Raw genomic sequence first — 11,368 nt, 5'->3', positions numbered from 1 at the left:
GTTGGATTTACATTCCGGGAGTGGGTGGAAGCTGGCTGAATTAAAACTTTGGCCTATTACCCCCGAAGTGAGTGGGGAGGATGTCGGGCGTGGAGTGGAAGGCCTGCCTCTGTGCATCGGCACCTTGGCGAAGTTATTTTTTATAAGTGAATAAAACAGAAAACCGCCCTGCAGCCCTCACTCTGTACCCCCTTAACACCCCACATTCCTCATGTTCCATCCATGCCAACCTATGTTACCTTATGCAGCCACCCCATGACCCTTCATGTCTCCATGCAACTTTATGCATCTCTACCCATCCCCTGTAGCCTCTCTTTCCCCCATGCCCACCCATTCCCCCTGATCCCCATGGCTTGATACGATCCCTATGTCAACTTAGTGCCAACTCATGCCAAGCCATGCCTCCACTAATCTACACCTTTTGCCCTCACCGCCTCCATGTCAACCCACCTAGTATCCATCATGGGAAAACCTCAGGAAGCATGCTGACATAAAATACAGTTATGTGTCTGTTGATGACACCAGTATTTAAAAAAGCACTTTCACCGACCCCCTGCGGGTTTGGCAGAAAGGTCTTCTATATATATCATGGAGTACCTATCCAATTTGGAAACCTGATTGATGTAAGTTAATAATCCCCTCAAAGGTGGACCGATTTGTCTGGTTTAAGGACTATGCCATTTTGCACATTTTACGGTATAGAACCATAGAATTCCTACAGTGCAGAAGGAGGCCATTCGACCCCTCGAGACTTCACTGACCCTCTGAAAGAGCACACTACCTAGGCCCCTTCCCACCCAATCCCCATAATCTTATAATACCATCTAACTACACATCTTTTGATACTAAGGGACAATTTAGCATGGCCAATCCACCTATCCTGCTCATCTTTGGACTGTGGGAGGAAACCAGAGCAGACACGGGAAGAAAATGCAAACTCCATACAGACAGTGACCCAAGGCCGGAATTGAACCTGGGTCCCTGGTGCTGTGCGGCAGTAGTGATAAGCACTGTGCCACAGTGCTGCTCTATTTAGGCCTTATTATACCTAAGCTTTCCAGGTGCACAAGCTCGATCTCTACCTTCCCCAACAGGGAAAATGGAACTAGTCATGCTCTTAAATATTTAGGTGTAGCATCAGCGTCGGCATAGATTTTGGCTCTGGTTCCTTTTAGCTTCCCAAGGCCCGCTTGGAAAACTTCAGGGTATTTGCTCATAACTCTCATCAATCCAGCCTGATCCGTTGGAGCTAACCTCTCCCCATAAGACTTTATCGCATCCTCGTTGCCAATGTAATAACATCACCAAGGCCGGTCTTCTGACAGAAACTCCCTTTTTTAAGACATTTCTGCAGTGTACAACACTTGTGTCCCAGTCTGGGGCCCTTGGAGATGCCGGTCTGGGTCTGGACTGTAAGTTTTAAACTCCCACAATGTGGGTGAGCCTCCACCTGCTCAATAGGGGAATTCATATTCCACGAAGCTTATGGGTTGATCTATTAGAAATCCATTATTTCTTTCATGAACACCCAGCTTTATGCCAATGGACATCACACAGGGTGAAATATCAAGCAATTATTTTTTACTCCGCACTTCAAAAAAAGTTAAAGCCCAGCACAGTTAAATCCCTTGCCAGCTTTGACAGTTCCAATGAGTTTTGACAGTCCTTGACAGTTATGTAACAGCTTTGACAGTTCTTTGACTACACAGACAGTCCCAATGAGTCTGTACACTTTTTACGCACAATCATGCCTACGTTTAATAATCCTAAAGGCATCTGACTGCTTCCAAAGGGCACCTTACCTTTTCCAAAGGTGCCCCAACAGCATATCCAAAGGGTTACCTTCCCTCTCCAGAAGGGTACCTTGCTATCTAAATTTATACACAAGTTTCAGACATGCCCTTGCCTGGTCTAATCTGAAAACTTTGGTCAAGGTTTTTCCGACCTCCTTCCCCACCCCACCCCACCCTCCCCCACCTCCCTTCCTCGCAGCCTATTTTTTGACAGTGTAGGCAACCCACCATTGGCCAGTGGCAGGATCTTCCGGTTGTGCCGTTTTCTATGGGGCTTCCCGTGCTCCACACCTTCTGTCGCTGGCGAACGCATCCTGGAGAGGGACTAGAGGGCCGGAAAATTTCAGCCTTTGTGTTTCAGCTCTCTACCTGAAAATGTGGAACTCACTATGACAGGGAGGGGGTTAAAGTGAATAATATTGATTCATGTAAGGGGAAACTAGACAAGCAAAAACGAGGATAATGGAATAGAGGGTTATGCTCGTTACAGATGAGGAAGGATTGGAGGAACTTTGAATGGCATGGACTGGGTGGGCTGAATTGCTTGTTTCTGTTCTGTATATCTTAAGTAATCCTTTTGTAAATTAGTCAGCAGTTGTGCTGTTACCGTTGGTCTTATCGCCCCTGTTTTTTGGCGAGGGGGATCAAATTCAACCATCTCCCCAGTCACCTTTAGACCTGCCTAATAATTCCTGACAGAAGTGGATTTATGCGCACTTTGGATAAGGAGAAAATTGGGAACACTGGGATGCCTCCATACTTGAATTGCCAGTTGTTACTCATTGCCAAGAATCACACATGCAGAATCAGGTCACTGTTGCGTGTGGAGCTGTGTCACATCAAGGGAGTCAATGTTTCCATGAAAATGGAAAGGGTATAAAAACTGGTCTCTGATTTTCTTTTGAAATGGCACCAATACTGAGAAGCATGGATATTGCAGGAACAAACAGTTTGACTTAAAGTGTGATCACAGAGCTAAAGGATCTGAATAGAAAATTAGGAAGCTTAAAGAAAGATTAGAGATTAGAAGAATTTATTTTTCCCCACATTGCAGCTGATGTGTAGATAAGCAGTTAATACCACGTTGATCAACTCCTTTATAAAGCAATTGCACATATCTGGTTAAGAATAGGATCGGAGATTAGAAGGATAAATCTAGATATGGGCGATCAACTGCTCTGTGGAAGACTGGAGTTTCAACTCTGAGGCATTGGGAATCCTTTCTGTGCAGGGATGAGTTATGTAGATCATCAACTTAAAACTGATACCGCAGCATTTTCACCCAATTGTCGTTTTTTTCTGGTTTGTGTAGAGTATCAGAGCTTTATCTTCTTAGAAGTTGTACCTGTGTATTCACCTCACTCAGGGGATTAAACATGTTGGACAGTATCCAAAAAACAGTGCACATTACACATGATTTGTTGAAAAGCTCAGCTGAAAATACGGCCGTCCCTCATTCCATACTTTCTTTTGTCCTTAATATGAGGATTATTCATGCATCAGAAGTGACTGGGAATGATTCACTGAAGCTCTGTGCTTGCAGCCAGATCTATTTATAAAGAATCCAGTGTATCACAAGGAGAGACTTGTCTTTTCTTACAGAGTGTGATTAAAACTGTCACCGATCCTAATATCTCCCACACTTTGGCTCTGTGTCACTTTATTTTGTCTGATAATGCTCTTACAAAGTGCCGTTGGGCATTGTAACAACATTAAAAGCACCATACAAATGCAACTTGCTGTTGTTGTTCAAGGCATTACATTAGTAGAAGTTGCTGAAAACAATGTACTCTGCTGTTATTCGCACTCCATTCTGCCGACGATGGCAGGAAGCAGAGGAGGTCTCTCTGGCAGTCCAGCCAATATCCTCACCCAGTGTCACTAAAAAAAGATAGTCTGGCCATTATCACGCTGCAGTTTGTTGAATCTTGCTGTGTACAAATTGGTTGTCAAGTTTTCTACTTTACAACGGGGACTGCACTTCAGAATGATTTCATTGGTGATAAAGTGCTTTGGGATGACCTGAGGTTGTGACAGGCACTATATAAATGAAAGTTCCTTCTTTTTTTAAAGACAAGTGGTTGGGACGCTGTTGGACTCAATTTCAATCTTCCCACCAGCACTGTGAAGCCACATTCAGGGAATCAGATTCTACCTATAATGGTACATGCAGTACAACCTCTGTTTGCCAGTTATCTGTTGTGGATCATTGCTCAATACTGCAAGTATGGAAGACACCCTGCAGGAGATGCAGCAAAATAAGTTGGAGAATGGAACCGACGTTTGGTGACTCTCAAGGATTGAACAAAGGGAAATCACATAGGGTGGGGTTTTCCAGCCCTTCCCATCAGCAGGATCCTCCAGTCCTGCCAAAGGTGACCCCCCCCCCCAACCACCGCAACCACCCCCCCACCCCCCCTACCTCCACCGTGACGGGGTCCCCAGTGGTGGGACAGTCGAGCCATGCAACGCTCCGCAGACTTTGGCAGGACTGGAAGATCCCACAGCGGCTAATGGAGAGCCACCTCCATCACCAGCAAAGAAGCTGTGGGGGTGGGGGTGGGGGTGGGTGGGGGGGGGGGGGTGAGGGGGGGGGGGGGTGAGGGGGGGGAGAATCCCATCCACAATTACTACCACTGAGCCGTAATTCCACACCAGGGAAGGTGAGGTGTGGCAGGAAATAAATTGAATCATTCAATACAGCTACACCCATTACCAACCCACCATCAACATCCTGGGGTTACCACTGACCAGAAACTGAACTGAACCAGACATATACACACTGCGGCTACAAGAGCAGGTCACGTCCACGACAAGTAACTCAGCTCCTGACCCCTGAACGCCTGCCAAGCATCTACAAGGCACAAGTCCATTTGACTGGATTAACGCAGCTCCCACAACACTCAAAGAAGCTTGACACATCCAAGACAAAGAAGCCCCCTTGATTGGCAGCATAACCACCACCTTATTCATAAAATGTGTAGAAGCACACTCAATAAGTAACATTTCAAATTTGACATTATATTAAGTTTGTTTCAAGACAGTACTGTATTATAATTGGTGAGAATGTGTTCCTTTAAGGTGGGGGTTCACATTTAGGTAACTCTGGTGGGGACCTTCCTTCCAGTTAGTGCAAAACTGTGCTATCCAAGTTCTGCCCTTGGCGAATGAAGCACTGAGGTGTTAGAAAATCAAGAATGGGCCCTGCAAGGTGCACTGAACCCTCATCTAGATGAATGAGAAGCCCATTAAGCAGCAGTGAATTTTAAATTAGGCCCCAAATTGCATAGTGATTAATTATCCCAACTCGTTACAAAGGGACACTCAAATGAAACGATATCCACTGCCACAGTAAAAGCAGCAGATGCGTGCATGGCAAGTTAAGGAAGCGCTTCCCGTATTTATGCCTTATAAATACACTGCCAAGCCAGCACCCACCCAGCCCCCTGCCTCCACCCATCTCCTGCTCATCATGGAGGGGTTAATACTGAGGCTTGTGTTGCTGTCTAAGGGTATATTGGAGCTTGAACCTGCTGAAACGCCGGTGTTGTGTTATGCTGCTTCCGATAACACAGGCTGCTACTTGATGCAGTCTTAACTAAAGGATGCTCCAGACTCTGAAATGAGTTCAACGTGTTTATTGAACTATTAACACGGTTCTCAAATGAGTTTGACTCTCTGCTAATCTAACTGTAGTAACTCAGTCTAACTGTACCAGCTTGCTCTAAGCCACGTGCTGGGGTGTGATGCTGCTGATCAACCCTGTCTAACTCTCTAAATGTCTGTCTGTGGAAAGAGGCAGGGTGTGAGTGCCTCATCCCTTTTATAGTGTTTATGTCATGCCCCCTTGTGATGATGCCACCTCTGAGTGTCCTGACTGCCCATTGGTTGCGTCCTATTCTGAGTGTTCATTGGTTGCATGTTTGCATATCATGACATCTCCACCCTTTTTAAAGTTTTTTTTTAGATGTATTTCCATGTGAATGTGTCTGTCTAATGTGACTGACTGAGCAATACAGAACAGAACAAACAAAACAAATTCTCATAAGTCCAGTCTTTGAGGCTTGCGTCTGATCCTCGTCGACCGCCGGAGAGATGGTGGAGGGGTTGATGATGTCTTGACAGACGAGTGGGAGGCACGACTGGTAGCCTCGTGGTTCGAGGTGTCTGGAGGTGGCAATTCGACATGCGGAAATGGAGGGGAAAGTAGTTGTGGGCAAGCAACTTTTCGCAGTGCCCTTCGATTCCTTTGCACAATGGAGCCATCAGCCATACGCATGACGTAGGATCTGGGCGCGGCCTGTCGAACAACGACAGCCGGAGCAGACCACCCACCATCCGATATCTTGATCCTGACTGTGTCTGCCGGGGATAGCACGTCCAGATCGGTGGCATGTGCGTCATAGCCCTGCTTCTGGCTGTCGCGAAGCTGCTGCATCTTCTGCAGCACCCAGAGGTGATCAACGTTGGGCAGGTGTATGGCTGGAACCATCGTCCGCAGGTCCCTGTTCATCAGCAGTTGAGCTGGCGACATGCCAGTTGCCAAGGGAGTCGCCCGGTACCCAAGTCGTGCAAGGTGTAGTCGGACGTGGAGTCCGAGGCCTTGCGGATGAACTGCTTAACGATGTGCACCCCTTTTCCGACTTTGCCATTGGACTGCGGATAGTGCGGACTGGAGGTGACATGCCTGAAATTGTAGCTCATGGCAAACGTGGACCATTCTCGACTGTGGAAGCAAGGGCCATTGTCGCTCATGACGGTGTTCGGGATGCCATGCCGTGAGAATGACTCTTTACACGCTCTGATGACAGTCCGTGAGGTGAGGTCTGGCAGCTTCAGCACCACGGGATAGTTCGAAAAGTAATTGATGATTAAGATATAGTCGCGACCATTCGCGTGGAATAGGTCAATGCCAACCTTGGACCATGGAGAGGCCCCTAGGTCATGTGGTTGGAGTGTCTCCTTGCTCTGCGCTGGTTGGAACCTCTGACAGGATTCGCAGTTCAGGACCATGTCCGTGATGTCCTGGTTGATGCCGGGCCCTGCGTCTACGCCCAGGTGTCCCTCATGAATCTGCCGCAGCACCATGCTCTGGAGACATAGCGGGATGACTAACCTGTCCAGCTTGAGCAGGATGCCGTCGATCAGTGTCAGGTCGTACTTGACGTTGTAGAATTGAGGGCATTGCCCTTTCTGCCAGCCATTGCTGAGGTTGTGGATGACTCGCTGCAACAGGGAGTCTTTGGCAGTCTCTTCTCAGATGAGAACGATCTTCTCATCTGTTGCCGGGAGAGTGCTTGTACACAGTTGTACCTGCAATTCAATGTGCTGAATGATCTCCAGTGGTTCACTGGGTGAGTTGACGGAGCGGGACAATGCATCGGCGATGATGAGCTCCTTGCCAGGTGTGTACACCAAATTGAAATCATACCTCTGGAGTTTGAGCAGATTTCTCTGCAAACGAGGCACCATGGCGTTCAGGTCCTTTTGGATGATGTGGTCCAGAGGCCTATGATCCGTCTCAACAGTAAATGTTGGCAAGCCGTAGACATAATCATGAAATTTGAAGATGCCGGTGAGAAGACCTAAACACTCCTCAATCTGCGCATATCTGGTCTCAATGGGTGTCATTGCCCGTGACGCGTATGCTACTGTTACCCAGGATGACGTGTCGTCTCTTTGAAGCAACACCGCCCCAATGCCATCCTGACTCGCATCTGTGGATATCTTGGTCTCTCGGCCTGGATCAAAGAATGCAAGGACGGGTGCAGTGGCGAGATTGGTTTTCAGCTCCAGCCACTCTGTTCGGTGCTCTGCCTTCCACTCAAAGGCGGTTGATTTTTTCATCAGGTTGTGTAGGGCCGTGGTGTGTGTGGCCAAATTCGGGATGAACTTGCCAAGGAAATTGACCATTCCCAGGAAGCGCAGTACTGCCTTATTGTCCTCGGGGACTTTCATTGCCTCACTGGCTTTAATTTTGTCTGTGTCTGGGCGCACACCATGTTGTGAAATCTGATCGACCAGGAACTTCAGCGTGGATGTCCCAAAACAGCACTTGGACCTGTTTAGCTTGAGGCCATGTTCATGTATGCGTCGGAATACTTTCTTGAGTCACGACACATGTTCCTCTGGGGTTGTGGACCAGAGTATGATATCGCCAACGTAGACACGAACCCCTTTTATTCCCTCCATCATCTGTTCCATGATGCGATGGAAAATCTCTGATGCCGAGATGATGCCAAATTTTATTTGGTTGTAGCAGAATCTGCCAAAAGGCGAGTTGAAGGTGCAGAGCCTTCTGCTGGATTCTTCAAGTTGGATTTGCCAAAATTATTGGAATGCATCCAATTTTGTGAAGAAGCACGCTTGTGCCATCTCACTCATGATTTCTTCCCTCTTCGGGATGGGGTAATGTTCCCGCATCATGTTTTTGTTTAGATCCTTGGGGTCAATGCAGATGCATAGTTCCCCCGAAGGCTTCTTTACGCACACCATCGAGCTGACCCAGTCGGTTGGTTCAGTGACCTTGGAGATGATGCCTTTTTGTTGTAGACTCGTGAGCTCTGCCTTCAGGCGCTTTCTCAGTGGAGCAGGGACACGTCGTGGTGCGTGGACCACTGGTTTGGCATCAGGCCGCAGTAGAATCTTGTACTCGTATGGCAGTGTGCCCATCCCGCTAAATACATCTGGATACTGGGTTAGGATGTCGTCGATGCTGGCCTGAAGATCCGAATGGGACGGCGTTGTGGTGTAGACCCTTTGAATGAGGTTCAGTTGCTTGCAGGCGTGCGCACCTAGCAGGGACGCCCTGTCTGGTTTAACAATCTTGAAGCGTAAGCTTGCTTGTGAGTGTCGGCTGGACACCTGCAGATGGCAGGACCCCAGTGCCTTGATTGTGTTTCCATTGTAGTCCAGGAGTTTGCAGGCAGCTGGAAGGATTGTGGGGGGCTTCTTGATTCTCTTGATTCCCACCTGTGAAATCAGGTTGGCGGAGGCACCTGTGTCCAGCTTGAACTGGATGGGGCAGTGGTTGACCTTCATCACTGCTCGCCATTCGTCCTTGGAATCCACGGCCAGGATTGATTGGAATTGCGATGTGTCCGGTGTGGCGTATTCGCACTTTGTAATAATGCCCACTCGGTAAGTGTTGTCCAGGTATTCATGATCTGAATACGTCGCACTGCCTGGATCAGAGTCATGCATTCGGTGTTGCACACTTCTGATGCGCCGCTGTCGGAATTGGGAGCGCTGGCTCCTGACTGGTGGTGCAGATCTGCACAGGGCTGCATAGTGGTTTGGTTTCCCACAGTTTAAACAGCGTTTGCCTCTTGCAGGGCAGTTTTTTTTTAAATGGGCGGAGCCGCAGTTCGCACACGTCATGATGTCGGCGTCATGACGCTCAGTGCATCGTTGCACATGCGCGGTGTGGCTCTCAGACGTCTGCACCTGTGCAGTGTGGTTTTCGGCAGCTTTGTGTTCCCGATCGCATTGCACATGCGCCGGGCCTAGAAAGAGCACGCAAAATGGCTGCTTTCGTCAACGTGGAGGCATCCGGGAATGGCCTGAACACTCTCCACCTTGTGGGGGGCTTGTTTTTCACTTTCTGCCGTTTTGTACTGTGAATAGCGATTTTTAGGGCAGCACGGTAGCATTGTGGCTAGCACAATTGCTTCACAGCTCCAAGGTCCCAGGTTCGATTCCGGCTTGGGTCGCTGTCTGTGCGGAGTTTGCACATCCTCCCCGTGTGTGCGTGGGTTTCCTCCGGGTGCTCCGGTTTCCTCCCACAGTCCAAAGAGGTGCAGGTTAGGTGGATTGGCCATGATAAATTGCCCATAGTGTCCAAAATTGCCCTTAGTGTTGGGTGGGGTTACTGGGTTATGGGGTTATGGGGATAGGGCGGATGTGTTGACCTTGGGTAGGGTGCTCTTTCCAAGAGCCGGTGCAGACTCGATGGGCCAAATGGCCTCCTTCTGCACTGTAAATTCTATGTAATTTAGAGTGCTCATGCACAGTACACGTTTCAATCGCGACTGGCAGAGTTTTGTCCTTGATTTTCAACAATTGTTCTCACAGAGGATCAGAGTGGACTCCAAAAACGATTTGGTCTCTGATCATGGAATCAATGATATCACCGAAGTTGCAGGATTGCGCGAGCAGTCTAAGGTTAGTTAGATAGGAGTTGAAGGATTCGTCTTTACCTTGCACCCTCTGCTTGAAGATGTAGCGCTCGAAGATTTTGTTTGTGTCCACCTCGCAGTGGCTGTCGAATTTGTCCAGGATGGTTTAGTACTTTGTTTTGTCCTGCCCTTCGGAAAAGTGAAGGGAGTTGAAGATCTCTATCGCATGGTCACCCGCAGTGGTGAGTAGAAGAGCGATCTTCCGAGCATCGGCCGCGCCATTGAGGTCGGATGCTTCCACGTATAGTTGAAATTTCTGCTTGAATGATCGCCAGTTGGCACTAAGATTGCCAGTGGTCCTGCGCTGATGAGGAGCCTGAATCTTGTCCATTGTGCCTGTATTCAGTAGCTGGTTGTCATGGATCTTGCTGAGTTGAAGTAAATAGATTGAACAGTCACTCCTGCTATCATGTAGTGTTATGCTGCTTCGGATAACACAGGCTGCTACTTGATGCAGTCTTAACTAAAGGATGTTCCAGACTCTGAAATGAGTTCAACGTGTTTGTTGAACTATTAACACAGTTCTCAAATCAGTTCGACTCCCTGCTAACCTAACTGTAGTAACTCAGTCTAACTGTACCTAACTGTATCAGTCTAACTGATTGATGCAGGTAGGGCAGTAGATGTTGTCTATATGGACTTCAGTAAGGCCTTTGACAAGGTCCCTCATGGTAGACTAGTACAAATGGTGAAGTCACACGGGATCAGGGGTGAACTGGCGAGGTGGATACAGAACTGGCTAGGCCATAGAAGGCAGAGGGTAGCAATGGAGGGATGCTTTTCTAATTGGAGGGCTGTGACCAGTGGTGTTCCACAGGGATCAGTGCTGGGACCTTTGCTCTTTGTAGTATATATAAATGATTTGGAGGAAAATGTAACTGGTCTGATTAGTAAGTTTGCAGATGACACAAAGGTTGGTGGAATTGCGGATAGCGATGAGGACTGTCTGAGGATACAGCAGGATTTAGATTGTCTGGCGACTTGGGCGGAGAGATGGCAGATGGAGTTTAATCCGGACAAATGTGAGGTAATGCATTTTGGAAGGGCTAATGCAGGTAGGGAATATACAGTGAATGGTAGAACCCTCAAGAGTATTGAAAGTCAAAGAGATCTAGGAGTACAGGTCCACAGGTCATTGAAAGGGGCTACACAGGTGGAGAAGGTAGTCAAGAAGGCATACGGCATGCTTGCCTTCATTGGCCGGGCATTGAGTATAAGAATTGGTAAGTCATGTTGCAGCTGTATAGAACCTTAGTTAGGCCACACTTGGAGTATAGTGTTCAATTCTGGTCGCCACACTACCAGAAGGATGTGGAGGCTTTAGAGAGGGTGCAGAAGAGATTTACCAGAATGTTGCCTGGTATGGAGGGCATAAGCTATGAGGAGCGATTGAATAAA

The sequence above is a fragment of the Scyliorhinus torazame genome, chromosome 2, assembly GCF_047496885.1.
Source record: "Scyliorhinus torazame isolate Kashiwa2021f chromosome 2, sScyTor2.1, whole genome shotgun sequence".
Lineage (NCBI taxonomy): Eukaryota > Metazoa > Chordata > Chondrichthyes > Carcharhiniformes > Scyliorhinidae > Scyliorhinus > Scyliorhinus torazame.
The sequence above is the reverse complement of the archived record's forward strand: the minus strand, read 5'-3'. Positions refer to the sequence as shown.